This window comes from Dermacentor silvarum, chromosome 3 (assembly GCF_013339745.2).
Source record: "Dermacentor silvarum isolate Dsil-2018 chromosome 3, BIME_Dsil_1.4, whole genome shotgun sequence".
Taxonomy (NCBI): domain Eukaryota; kingdom Metazoa; phylum Arthropoda; class Arachnida; order Ixodida; family Ixodidae; genus Dermacentor; species Dermacentor silvarum.
The window spans coordinates 187,271,483-187,272,891 of record NC_051156.1 but is presented as its reverse complement, the minus strand read 5'-3'; the positions used below and the strand labels follow the sequence as shown (position 1 = coordinate 187,272,891).

Genomic DNA, 1,409 nt, shown 5'->3' with positions numbered 1-1,409 from the left:
TCAAATCCCGGGAGCATACTTAAGTGGCCGATATATATATATTTTTTTTGACGCGTTTGTGTGCTCCTTTTAAATTTGGAACATTCTTTCTACGTCCACACGCCACTTCGATCCCTCATTCGTGGCGCTCTTTGGCCAAACCTGGCCCGTGCGCCACAAAAATATCACACATCATCATCATCAATTCCAGGCCGAACACGACTCTTGTTTTACACGAGCACAGCCGGGCTAGAGGGAAGACGCGCGCGGTGCTCCTAGCTCTAGCTCGACCCTGGCACGAGCTCACAGGTTTCTTTCTCGGCCGGACCAGGGTGCCTCGACGGCAAACTGTTTGGCATCGAGGCACCCTAGTTAATGGGACGGAATGCGAAGAAACTCGAGTAACGTGCTTTTTGGTGCACGTTTAATGCAATCCAAGTGTTCAAAATAAATCCGGAACTGTCCGCTACGGCGTCCCGTATAACTATTTGTGTGGCAACGAAACGTCCAGTCCCATTGTTTAAATAAATTTCTTGCTTAAAAAGCAAATAGTGAAAGGCGGATCCGAAACTTTACAGCAAAATTTTCCGTCAGCGTAGCTCAATAAAGACTTTCTCTGAGACAAAGGCACGAACGATACAATACGTGATAGGAATGTTCAAGCGTTGTCCATGTCATCAATGTTATTACACTAAACAAAAAATTTATTGCAATGTATTTGAATATGATAAGACAGCTATATCTCCACGAATCGAAAGAGAGCTCATAAAGGCAACTGCTTAGCACTGCAAATACGGTTGCGTATCCAAGTAACCGCGTAACTCTTTTCTTCAAGTGATCACGAACGTCAGCGCTGGCAGGGACATCCTTGTATTTTGTATTGCGCTTTTTCGAAATAATAAAATGAGCCTGTATACTTTCTGTAGAAAACTACTGAACTGATGGAAAGGACATAAAGGAGCATAATGAAATTAACCAGGATACTCTCTCTAGAAGCGACCTGAAATCATATAAAGCACTGTGTGGACTGTCTCCGGCATGGTCTAGTGGTTAGGATACCTGGCTCTCACCCAGGAGGCCCGGGTTCGATTCCCGGTGTCGGAAGTACTTTTTTTTTTCTGCCATGTGCGTTTTATTTCGATTCTTTTTTTTTTTTTTGCCTTCCTTTTTTTTTTCTTTTTTTTGGCCACACAACACGTAGACAAGATATGCGAACGAAAGGTCAAGGAGACGGTGTTGGGGTAGATACGCTGCCATTTTGCTTTTTTTTTTTGCACTATGTCGTTACAAGAAAAATGCGAAAGCGGATTCATTGTCCAACTTCTCATTTGATTCATGACGCTATTTCTTCCTTGTACTTGAACTGAGACGTAATCCCGTTTATTCACTTGAAAGCGCATTTTCCTGGTAACTGCTACCATGGTGTCGCT

The 1,409-nt window shown here is 43.4% G+C and overlaps 1 non-coding gene across 1 annotated transcript; it reads left to right on the top strand.

Moving 5' to 3' along the window:
• Window positions 1-1,011: 1,011 nt before the first annotated feature.
• Trnae-cuc (transfer RNA glutamic acid (anticodon CUC)) lies at window positions 1,012-1,083 on the top strand. The gene has a single exon. It is a non-coding gene; the product is annotated as a tRNA-Glu (tRNA).
• The last annotated feature ends 326 nt before the right edge of the window (window positions 1,084-1,409 follow it).